The 12732-nt window shown below is 42.8% G+C and overlaps 1 protein-coding gene across 1 annotated transcript in view; it reads left to right on the forward strand.

The window, feature by feature from the left end:
• The window catches only part of ZNF804A (zinc finger protein 804A), a 249177-nt gene that overhangs the window by 120956 nt on the left and 115489 nt on the right, over positions 1–12732 (forward strand). The window lies entirely within an intron of this gene.

A 12732-nucleotide genomic window follows, 5' to 3' on the forward strand; every position in this document is an offset into this window, starting at 1 on the left:
GAGAAGCACCCCTTCTCGTACAATGAAATGGACAGATTCTATTCTCCATCCTTTGAGCATCTGGGTTCTTCATAAGCGACTCATGTCTCCCTTTTAAAAATTCAAGTTGAGTAGATAAATGTGATTTAACACTGAGAAAGAGAGAGAGAGTAACTGTTTTACTGCCAAGCGATAATGTATTGCTGCAAAACGGAGAGTTAGGGATTTTATCTAGTGCTTGGCAATTAGTAGCGGCAGTACTTTACAGATACCAAGTCAGCACTTCATTTTTATTCGAGCAACTTCTGACTCCCTCTGCCTCCCCCTCTCCCTCCCTGCTCATTCTGCAGCCAGCTTCTGACTGCCCTCAGGACTAGCAGCATGTGTTTGAGTTTGCTGCGTGCTTGCCGGGGATCCCTGGGGAGCTTCCTCGCAGATGCAGGCCTGCCGTTATGTACCCACACGAATCTGCTCTGTCCTCGCTGTGTGCAAAAGATGACAGAACAACCCAGCAGAAATAATTCATGACCGTGCACCAGAAAACCGAAAGGCATTACTCCAACTCCCGGACGCTGGAAGCGCATGGCTTCTGACAGCTGACTCTGGTTTTGCCTGGCACTCCTCAGGATTTATCAGCGAGGGCTTATCTCCTCTCTAAATCAGGCAATAAGTCTTGAAAATTTACAACCGCAGAACCGAGTGCCTGGAAAAGCTGGCACGGGGAGTCTGTCAGTTTTATTGCGATTCCCCGAAGTGTACTTAATTATGCACCAAAGAATCAGCTAAACAATTAGATCTGTTTTGACCAATTAAAAGCACATTAAATGCTAATGAGTATTATTTTTGTAATGAGAGATGCTAGTTTGCCTTCAGACATTCTCCAAGCACTGCCAGCTATTCTGAACATCCTAAGATCTGAGCAGGGTGGAATTCGAAGATCCTGGGTGTCCATTTGACCATCTTCCCCTCTTTAGCCACTGTTCTACATGGCATGGAGGAGTATTCTAGCATGGGGGCCCCACCTTTTGGGATACTGTGAGCACCTTTGGAATTGTGAGGCAGGGTGTTGGGCACAATGACAAAATGGCTGCCACAGGAGGTGAACCCACATGGAAGCCCAAATGCAGAGGAGGAGGAGGAGGAGGAGAAGAAGAAGAAGAAGAAGAAGAGTTGGCTTTTATATGCCGACTTTCTCTACCACTTAAGGGAGACTCTTATTTTGAGCGTTCTTGTGCTGCCCGCATCATGGAGTGGTAGCTTGCTTTTGTAAGTCATGCACCAGTGTAATGAATAAAACCACTAACTGAAGCATGCTCTCAATCGGGCAGGCGCAAAAGCATCACATATGCTTAGAAATGCATTTGCCCACGAGGACTCAATGGTTTACTTAATCAAAATATACCATTTAGGGTTGTCAACTCTGGGTTGGGAAATTCCTGGAGATTTGGGGGAGGATCCTGGGGAGGGGAGGGTTTGCCGAGGGGAGGGACCTCAGATGAGTGTAATGCTACAGAGCCCATCCCCCAAAGCAGCCAGGATAATTAATTAATCTCTGTCGACTGGAGATCAGTTGTAGTTCCAGGAGATCTCCTGGTCCCATCTGGAGGTTGTCCACCTTGGTACCAGCAGACCGTTTGTCACAGTGAGCTGAGATTTCATTTCACTGCCATTTGAACCATTTGATAAAAGGGTTAATGGACAGGAGTGACCATAATTGCATTCTGTTCTGGTGGTGGTTGTGGGAAGCGACGTCAAGTCACAGCCGACTTATGGTGACCCTGCGGGGTTTTCAAGGCAAGAGATGAACAGAGGTGGCTGGCAAAAAGAAAAAGAAAGAAAAGAAAAGAAAAAAAATTAAGCTAAATAATCATATAATAATTCTGTTCATTTATTTGAAATATTTTATGCTACCTAGAATCATAGAATCATAGAGTTGGAAGAGACCACCAGGGTCATCTAGTCCAACCCCCCCACACACACACAATGCAGGAAATTCCAAACTATCTTCCCCCCACACCCCCAGTGACCCCTAATCCATGCCCAGAAGATGGCCAAGGTGCCCTCCCTCTCATCTGCCTAAGGTCATAGAATCAGCATTGCTGACAGATGGGCATCTAGCCTCTGCTTAAAAACCTCCAGGGAAGGAGCACTTACCACATCCTGAGGAAGCCTGTTCCACTGAGGAACTGCTCTAACATAGAAAATTCTTCTTAATGTCTAGACAGAAACTCTTTAAATTTAATTTCAACCCGTTGGTTCTGGTCTGACCTTCTGAAGCAACAGAAAACAACTCGGCACCATCCTCTATATGACAGCCCTTCAAGTTCTTGAAGATGGTTTAGAGACCTCTTTAGAGATTGGATCAAGGCAACTCACAGATTAAACTAGGTGTTACCCTACAAATATTATCTTTGTGTGAAAGCAGATATGATCCAAAGAATAAGAGAATCCTTGATGGGTCATTATTCTATGCCCTTATCAAACCTGGTACCAATATACCTTCAGCCCACCAGTTGACATGGATTTGGTTGGAGAGCATGTTCTGTTCTTTCTTAGCAGTTAAACCCAGTAATCTTAAACCCACATGCATTACTGACAAAATCACTCAAATTGGAACAGAACCTGTAACAAGGAATGAGAGCAAGGATGATATTCCCCAACATGAGCTGTTTAATGATGTCCACATATTAACTATCTGGGTACATCATTCAACCACTTGACCTTTCATGAGACAAGTAGATTTGTTTTTTACAGTCCTATCAATTCTTACTATCATGATGTCAGATGGTGTTTTTTCATGTACTTCTCGCTTTCCTAACACCTACCTAGTCCTAGACTTTGAGTAATGCACTCTTGACAAATCACATCCATCTCTAGCCGGTGGACTTACGGCAGTTTTACCAAATGTAAGTATTTCTGTCCCCCACTGTGGGGCTTTTACAACGGATCTCCAGCCAATAGATATCGGTTCACCTGGAGAAAATGGCCACTTTGGCAATTGGACTCTATGGCATTGAAGTCCCTCCCCTCCCCAAACCCCGCCCTCCTCAGGCTCCATCCCAAAAACCTCCCGCTGGTAGCAGAGAGGCACCTGGCAACCCTAATTGACAGGAACCCTAATTTACAGAGCCTGAGGAGGGCGGAGTTTGGGGAGGGGAGGGACTGCAATGCCCTAGAGTCGAATGGCCAAAGCGGCCATTTTCTCCAGGTGAACTGATCTCTAATGGCTGGAGATCAGTTGTAATAGTGGGAGATCTCTAGCTAGTACCTTGAAGTTAAACCAAAATTCACACAGAAAACAAATATTCCAAGCAATTTCAATATAATTCCAATATTACCATCATAATGCAAAAGTCATATCAAAGCACAGGTCATAAATTACAAAGTCACATGTATTGTTCACAAGTAGGTGCATACAAACAGGTAAGTGGGAACCTCTGAAATGGACTGAATATACTAGCCTGGTTAGGCAGAAGGATCAGTCTTCTACCCATGGGGAGTTTAAACTTGTGCTTATAAGACAAAAAAAGAAATACATACCAAGTGAAAAGATTAAGGTTGAGGAACTGATGAAGAACGAAACGGCCATCTTCCTCACCTGCCTGACTTCTGATGAATATATTATTGCTAAAGCAGAAGAAAAAATATTGTTAGAAGAATTATTATATACATGGTGATGTGTTGACTTACCTATATTTATAACCAGGACTATACACTTACCTGTTTGTATGCACCTACTTGTGAACAATACATGTAACTTTGTAATTTATGACCTGTGCTTTGATATGACTTTTGCATTATGATGGTAATATTGGAATTATATTGAAATTGCTTGGAATATTTGTTTTCTGTGTGAATTTTGGTTTAACTATTATATACACAGAAGTGTCTATTTTTGTACCAGTACCTGGAAGTTGGCAACCCTACTAAAATTGCTCCTCTCTTCTCTTTCGCATGTTCAGCATATCTGTTTCTGGTTACACGTTGCACTCGGCCTCTCATTTCACCTACCGAATGTTCTTGTTTTGGTGTCGTTTAACTTGCTGTCCTAATTTACTGGAAACACATTGTTTTGAAAGCTCAAATGGCTTGCATATAAAACGAGCCCCTCTTTCTTCTCCCACCCCCACTTTCTTTGCCTCTTAACATATCTTGAATCTCCTCGCATTTCTATTCAGCTTTCTTTAAAAAGAAGAGTAAGAAAGCCAAGATAAGAAAGCTTTAGTTGATAAGTGAATGGGGAAAAAAGAAATAATTATATGAATACTGCATTGAGGTTTGCTCAGAATGATGGAATCCGTAATTGCATTTTAGTTTACTCTTGTGTAAAGGTCAAGAACAAATGGTTTATGAGCAACAACACTGGAGAGCCAGTGCGGTATAGTGGTTAAGAGCAGTGGACTCCGATCTGGAGAACCGGGTTTGATTCCCCACTTCTCCACATGAGCGGCTGAGGCTGATCTGGTGAACTGGGTTTGTTTCTCCACTCCTATACATGAACCCAGCTGGGTGACCTTGGGCCAGTAACAGCTCTCTCAGCCTCACCTACCTCAACAGGGATTCCAACTCTTCTTCATCATCCCTGCTTGGCTGGCACCTGCCTCTGAAATGATTAAGTGCGCCATTCGAAATTTTAAGATGTGGAAATTTTAACCAGAAACATATGTTTTAATGTCTGCAATATGTGAGCTGCCCCAAGCTGTTGTTGCTGGGGAGGGGTGGGATATAAATCAAATAAATACATAAATAAATATGCAGTTGATGCAAAAAAGAGGTAAAAAATCTATGCAGATTTCATAGGAAACTTTTGGCACAAGCTAACACCTGTACATGTCATGAAAATAAATGTGTGTGTGTGTGTAAGCATTGTATGAAGAAATACTTCCTTTTATCTGTTTTGAATCACCCTCCAACTTCAGCAGATGACTCCATGTTCTAGTTAAAGAGAGAACATTTTGGAGGACATTGATTCATAGGGTCGCCATGAGTCCAAAGCAACTTGACGGCATTTAACACACACACACGTACCCCCTTGCCCAGCTAGTCAGGAATTTCAGGCTAGGTTGTCATCAATATGCAGATGACACCCAGCCACATCTGCTGATGGACAGCTGGCCAGATGCTGTCCCAGGAGATCTGGCCAGGTTCTTGGAAGCTGTAGTGGAATGGCTGAAGTAGAGCCGCCTGAAACTGAACCCATCGAATATGGAGGTCATGTGGCTGGGCCGGGGTAGCTCAGATTGGGGGATCCAACTTTGGGGAGGGAAGGGACTTCAATGCCATAGAGTCCAATTGCCAAAGCGGCCATTTTCTCCAGGGGAACTGATCTCCAGCAGCTGGAGATCAGTTGTAATAGCAGGAGATCTCCAGCTAGTACCGGGAGGCTGGCAACCCTATCTGCTCCAAACAAGATATTGATACAATCACATCAGCCCTCCATTTAGTGCTGTGATGCGTGTTCAGGCAAACATTAAAAACTTGTTGTTTTCAAAAAAGTTGCCAACATATCTGTAGACAGCAGTTCCATGGCTAGAGTAGGGTAGGGAGAAATCCTTATAAATCTTCTGCCTCTGCTGGCAATTAGACCGTTACTGTACTCCAGTATAAGCGAAGAGAATGAATTTTCAAAGTGTGGAGTTTCTCACTCAGCTCCACAGCTTCCCGGAATTGCTCCCACTTACAAGGAGCAATTAACTTTCTCTGCAGAGTCTGCAAAAAACCGATCTCGTAAGCTGACATTGTCTATGCCAGCTGGTCAACCCAGATCGAAATGATTATATAATAGCTTGAGCGTTTGAAGTATCTAATATGTCAGCTAGCAGGGTATGTGCACTGACTTAAAATTATAGGCACATCATATCAGTAATTGGGGAGAGACTGGTCCATGTGATAAACCTATAATATTAAACTGAGACAGGGCCCACTTGTATGGATTAGAAGTGAAAGACATGCTTCCCATTTCAACTCTTTTTATCTTTTTTCTCAACCATTTCCATGCTCTGCTGTTCAGTGCTTGCTTTCTAAGTCTATTTCTATTGTGAGTGCATACTGTTTATGATACACAGTTTATATGGTATTTTTACATTCAATGTACATATAATATAGATTGATATATCAAATAGGACATTGGCAGGCCTGTGGCGATAATGAAAGTTGCAAAGACAGCCAGCGTGCTGTAGTGGTTAAGAGCGACGGACTCTAACCTGAAGAACCGGGTTTGATTCCCCGCTCCTCCACATGAGCAGCGGATTTTAATCTGGTGAACGGGGTTGGTTTCCCCACTCCTACACATGAAGCCAGATGGGTGATCTTGGGCTACTCACAGTTCTCTTAGAGCTCTCTCAGCCTCACCTACCTCACAGGGTGTCTGTTGTGGGGTGGGGAAGGGAAGGAATGTAAGACGCTTTGATTCTCTTTAAAAGGTAGAGAAAATCGGCATATAAAAACTGATTCTTCTTCTTCATATAAAAAAATCTACATAGAAAAAACTCTTCTATAAAAAACTCTTCTTCAAAGCTGACCTACTTGGTGGATTTCCATGGTACTCAGAAAAAGATGACTTTGGCTTCAATCCTAAGAACACTTTCCTGGGATAGGGTTACTAACCTCCAGGTACTAGCTGGAGATCTCTTGCTATTACAACTGATCTCCAGCCGATAGAGATCAGTTCACCTGGAGAAAATGGCTGCTTTGGCAATTGGACACTATGGCATTGAAGTCCCTCCCCTCCCTAAACCCTGCCCTCCTCAGGCTCTGCCCCAAAAATCTCCCACTGGTGGCAAAGAGGGACCTGGCAGCCCTATCCTGGGAGTAAATTCCACTGGAGAAAAGGAGAGTTATTTCTGTTTAGACCTGTTGCTCTCTATGAAGATTAAGCCAAGGGAAAAAATCCCTTCAAAATCTCCCCAGTGAGGACTGAAAATGATGCAGGTGGGATAGAAGTTTGAGATCAGCTTAAAGAAAAAAAAGAGGCAGGCAAAATCTGCAAAAGCCCCTTTGAGTTTATAGGATTCTTGGAGGAGATTTGGGGTGGTATGATAGGATTTCTCAATTCACACCTGTGATTCCTTGTAGGCCCCTCCTTATTTAACAGATAATGCTCTTTTATGGGATTCAAATAATGTTCGAAAGTACATAAATTTTGTGGAGGGGAAATCAGGAAAGTGCAAAAAATAAAGAATCAGTGGTTTGATGGACAGGAGCGAGGAGTGCAAATGAAACATTCACCCCCAGATTGAAATAGGAGGTATGAGAAATTTGAAAATCATCCCCAATTAAGAATACACTGTTTTTACTTGTTGGAGGCTCTTCCACGAATACTTTAATTTCTCCATTAGGAAAAGAAACCTGGTACCTTATCTTATTCTGTCCATCAATTTGACGGTTGTTATAGTATTTTGTACCCTGACCTTTATAACACAGCTCTGCCAAATGTACAGCAAAAATGTAAATTGATAGTGTTGCTGCTACATAAAGATGCTATCAAGCATTAAATGCGAAAGCGTTCAACAAGAACACAGCCAGGTTGCTTGAATGTGTTAGAATGATAACAGATTCTTCTCCCTGAATATGAATGTGAAAGATGCATAAAAAATTTAGAGCCAGAATTCTTCTTTTTTTATCAGGTATCTATAAATCTATGGACAAAGAAAAAACCGTAGTGCTTGGAAAGTATAGTAGTCAAGGGATAGTTTCTTTTAAGAACTGCCTTCATTCCTTCAATAAAAAACAGCTGAAATTGTTTTTTTTTAATGTGGGAAGGAAGAATAATAGGTGTATTTTCTTGAATAATTGCCCTATTGCTAGGATTGCCAGTCCCCTCTTCACAACCGGTAGGAGGTTTTTGGGGCGGAGCCTGAGGAAGGTGGGGTTTGGGAAGGGTAGGGACTTCAATGCCATAGAGTCCAATTGCCAAAGTGGCCATTTTCTCCAGGTGAACTGATCTCTATCGGCTGGTGATCAGTTGTAATAGCAGGAGATCTCCAGCTAGTACCTGGAGTTTATATAACCAAGAAAAAACTGGGGGGAATGAGAAAGTACTAAAATTATCAGCTAGACATCACTATAGTTAGATAGTACCTCCTAAAATAAAATATTACAACACTGAGATAGATTATAAACATATAATCTTTTAAAGAAGTTCAACATAAGTCGGTTATAACTCACCATGAGATATTCATCAAAATATTTCAACACAACTAATGTACAGAAATATACATAGTGGATGTAACATACAAAATCTGCTTATATAACAGTATATAAAATAATCTTACAAGTATATATTCAACAGGTGGTACAATTCAATAGAAATACAAATTGTTGGTTTAACAGGTAGTGTTCACCAGGTAGTGTTCCAACAGGTCATGCTAGCAGGTCTATTGGTATACATTTAGAATTAACCAATGTTATAGTCCAATTGGAGCAAATTATTGGTTCAACAGGTAATATTCATCAGGTAGTGTTCCAACAGGTAGTGTTGAGATAGGTTCCCGGGTGTAAGCTTGTTTCGTATTAATACTTCTTCAGTTATATTTCTCTATATTTAACAGAAAATATTATATAGAAATAAGTTCTTAATTTAAATTCTTAATTTAAATTAAAGTACCTCCCCTAAGGCCCTGACCTGGATGGCCCAGGCTAGCCTGATCTGTCAGATCTCAGAAGCTAAGCAGGGTCAGCCCTGGTTAGTATTTGGATGGGAGATCACCAAGGAATACCAGGGTTGCTGTGAGGAAGGCACTGGCAAACCACCTCTGTTAATCTCTTGCCATGAAAACCCCAAAAGGGGTCACCATAAGTCGGCTGCGACTTGAAGGCACTTTATGCACACACACACCTCCCCTAAGAGACAACCTGAAGGTTGGCAACCCTACCCATTGCTAATAAATAAAAGAAGTGCTGTTGCTGACTGTATGTGACTATTCCAATAAAGACAACTAAATAATGTGCAATATCTTTAAATAAAGCTAGCAGCACCCCAAATTCTGTTGCCTCTGTAAAGTAAGGAATTAGGATTGATTACGAAATAGCAACAACATGTTTGCCACCACATTCTATTAAAAACTGTTCCCTCAGAAGAATCTTGATTAGGAACGTTACTGAATTTCGAAGAAACACTGTTTGGACCGGAAAACCCCAGTTGGTAACATAGTTCCTCCCCATCTGGGTATCAAACTAAAATAGTCTTTTTAAACGATTATCGTAACAAAATTTAACAGAAATATGACCCTTCAAACAGTTTCCTGTTTTTGCACTGATTGTGCACTGATAGTACACACATGTTGTAGAAGAAGAAGAAGAAGAAGAAGAAGAAGAAGAAGAAGAAGAAGAAGAAGAAGAAGAAGAGCTGGTTTTTATATGCTGACTTTCTCTACCACTTAAGGCAGAATCAAATCGGCTTACAATCACCTTCCCTTCCCCTCTCCACAACAGACACCCTGTGAGGTAGGTGGGGCTGAGAGAGTGTGACTAGCCCAAGGTCACCCAGCTGGCTTCATGTGTAGGAGTGGGGAAACAAATCCAGTTCACCAGATTAGCCTCCACCGCTCATGTGGAAGAGATCCAGTCCTCCAGATAAGACCCCATTGCTCCAAACCACTGTCTAAACATCATGTATCATGTCTAAACAGCATCCAAGGTAATCAAAATGTCATCAAAGCGACAAAGACAGTGGCAACAGGGGTGACGAAAATAAGCAAAATACAAATGTTCAGCAATAGAACATATCAATATGAAAATGAACGGTAAAAGGTGTATTTGTCGTCGTCGTCGTCGTCTTCTTCTTCTTCTTCTTCTTCGACAAAGGTTTCCCAGTGCCACAATTCATCCAGACCAGAGTGGCCTGCGGATTAGAACTACATCATTATCTTCGTGACTGAGGTAATAGAAAGCCAACCTAGTATTCCCTTTCCTGCCGATGATCTAATGTAGTAAGCCAACTCTGCCCTGTGAAATTGCATTTCATATATTTCCTACTAGATCTGTATTATGCCAGCTGCTTGCCTCACAGTAATAGGCTCTTGAGGTAGATGATTGGTTTAATAACCTAGCCGGGTAACCACTGTTTTGAATGGTTGTGCACAGCAATTGAAGCCCAAACCGCCTTGAAAGAAATCACTATTTATAGTGAACACAATAAATGGGTCCCGGCGATTGCCTTGAGAGCCAGAGGAGAACCATAAATTTTTGTTTAGAATTTGTTTCGAAGGGGTGAAAATACAGACCATTCATTTAAAAAGTATGAATGGCTTGAGAAATCATCTATACATGTTGTTTTCAAAAATTACACTGACCTACGAAGGATGGAGCCATTTCAAGTATGAGATAAATATATATACATCAATAACAACAGAAAGTTTTCATTGAGTAGACATCACACACACCCTCCAGGTGGGGCGTGGAGATCTTTCAGAATTACAAATGATGTCCAGACTACAGAGATCGGTTTCCCCACAGAAAATGGCTGCTCTTGGAGACTGGATTATATGGAAGTATATCCCTTCTGAACTCCCTCCCCTTCCCAAAACCTCCCCTCCCCATTCTCTATTAGAGAATGGATGCCAGTCCCCAGGTGAGACCTGGGAATCTCCTGGAATTACACCTCATCTCCAGACTACAGAGATCAGCTCCACTGAAGAAAATGGATACTTTGGAGGGTGGGAGCTATGGGATTGTGCCCCACTGAGGTCCCTGTTCTCCCCTGGCTCCATCCCCAAATCTCCACGAGTTTTCCAACCTGGAGCTGGCAACCTTAACCTCCCCATCCCCTGCCAGTGGCCAAGGGGGGGACCCGGCAACTCTAGACTCTACCCTTAAATCTCCAGGAATTTCCCAACCCACGGTTGGCAACCCTAATTTGGTTGGAGCTACCAGATGTAGTTAAATCTTACTATTCTAATAGGTCCCTCTTTGCTACCAGCTAGAGGATTTGGGGCAGCGCCTGAGGAGGGCGGGGTTTGGGAAGGGGAGGGACTTAAGTGCCATAGGGTCCAATTGCCAAAGCGGCCATTTTGTCCAGGTGAACTGATCTCTGTCAGCTGGAGATCAGTTGTAACAGCAGGAGATCTCCAGCTAGGACCGGGCGGTTGGCAACCCTACTATTCTAATCGGTCCCTTCGCTCAAGAATGTGGGCAGCCTAACCTGCCCAAGCATTTGGGTCAAGGAGGAGGCAGCCAGAAAGGACTTTACGGGAAGCAAGATGGAGGAAGCATTCCCGTCTCCAAAAATGTAACTATGTTTGGGCCTAGATGAGGCTATAACACAGCCCACCCGGCTGTTGTTCCTGTCAGCCGGCTGGAACATTTTTTTGCCACACTTGATTGTGCCAGAACGCTTTAATGAGCAGATTACTAGTTTTTATTCTTTTGCTTTCTCCACAGCCAAACAGTTAATTTCTTCAAGCTATGATAATCCTCCCTCCTTTCCTCTTATGCAAATTGTGGCAATTTCCTTCCTCAGCTGTGATTATAAAACCGGTTTTCGGGATGGTCAGGCAGAGACAGGCTGGGGGTTTGTTGGTTTTTTCCCAACACTCGCCGTTCTGCTTTCTCCTTGGAAATGCATTCACAGCTTTTAGAGTTTTGTTATTTTGTTAGAAGAGAGAGAGTCAGCTTGGAACGCGAGAATCACATAGTGTGGGAGGAGTGGCTCCAAACCAAGCCCTGGCGGTCCGCGGCGAGAATTATGGGATATTACCAAACTGAGTTGCCTGTTTCAGTTAGGGTTGCCCGGTCCCTCTTTGCCATCGGCCGGAGATTTTGGGGGCGGAGCCTGAGGAGGGCGGAGTTTGGGGAGGGACTTCAATGCGAGTCCAATTGCCAAAGCGTCCATTTTCTCCGGGGGAACTGATCTCTATCGGCTGGAGATCGGTTGTAATAGCAGGAGATCTCCAGCTAGTACCTGGAGGTTGACAACCCTAGTTTCGGAGCAGCAGATCTACTGTAGATACTCATGGGAGTTATACCAGCAGGTATTTTAGTAACAAGGTGCAAGTGATGCCTCCCAAGTTCTGTTCATTTTCCTGTTAGGTATACTGGGAATCAAATCAAGATCAAATCAAGCCTGAACTGACCATAGAAGTTTAAATGACTAAACTGAGGCTATCGTATTTTGGTCACGTCATGAGACGACAAGAGTCACTGGAAAAGACAGTCATGCTAGGAAAAGTTGAGGGCAGCAGGAAAAGAGGAAGACTAAAAAAGAGATGGATTGACTCAATAAAGGAAGCCACAGCCTTCAATTTGCAAGATCTGAGCAAGGCTGTCAAAGACAGGACATTCTGGAGGACTTTCATTCATAGGGTCGCCATGAGTCGGGAAGCGACTTGACGGCACTTAACACACACACACACACATACTGGGAATTGGTTCTCCTTATTTTCTACTGTTGTATCAGTACATTGCACAATATTATGCACAGTTTTGTTTCTCATCAGGTGATTTTTGTTTCATTCTGTGTTTTTGAACTCAAATAGAATGGTGGACGAAGTCAAACCTTTCTAGATATAGCTCTGCACATGGACATCTGGGGTTTGTTTATTCTTTATATGCATGTATGCGAGTGAGCAAGCAAACAAGAATAATGGACAGTAGCTCTGAGATGCTGCCAATGGGGCTAAATTGCCTTGTCATGAAAATGTGAAACTTATAAAAGAACTGGATACGAGAAAGCCATTACAATAATGATCTTATTGGCTGGCAGCCAGCTGCTGGCCCACTCAATGGAAAACTGAGAGTCCCAGACGCCCGGATGCC

Source organism: Euleptes europaea, chromosome 15, assembly GCF_029931775.1.
Source record: "Euleptes europaea isolate rEulEur1 chromosome 15, rEulEur1.hap1, whole genome shotgun sequence".
Lineage (NCBI taxonomy): Eukaryota > Metazoa > Chordata > Lepidosauria > Squamata > Sphaerodactylidae > Euleptes > Euleptes europaea.